Source organism: Porites lutea, chromosome 12, assembly GCF_958299795.1.
Source record: "Porites lutea chromosome 12, jaPorLute2.1, whole genome shotgun sequence".
NCBI classification, from domain to species: Eukaryota; Metazoa; Cnidaria; class Anthozoa; order Scleractinia; family Poritidae; genus Porites; species Porites lutea.
The window spans coordinates 13,013,048-13,013,399 of record NC_133212.1 but is presented as its reverse complement, the minus strand read 5'-3'; positions in this window follow the sequence as shown (position 1 = coordinate 13,013,399).

Genomic DNA, 352 nt, shown 5'->3' with positions numbered 1-352 from the left:
CATTTCCACCACCCGTAAGACCTCCTGCTTCTATTTGAATCACCATAACAGTCAAAGCTGCGGATATTTCACCCATCAGTAGTGACAAAAGTACGACACTGGAAAGAAGCCATACAATGGCAAAAGCTTTAGCGAGGTTGGATTTCGGGCAGCGATCACCATAACTACAGAAGATAAGAAAGGTGTGAGCACAGATAGAACTAAATAACGCTTTAAACAGCTCGAGACGGCGAAAAAAGGCATGACAGGTGACTATTAGTTGGCCTTTTGTTTGAATTTCTCTTGGAAATTTAAGCTCAAATCTGTATTTTGGAGTAAATTGAAGCCACCGTAATTTTCATCTGTATTTATT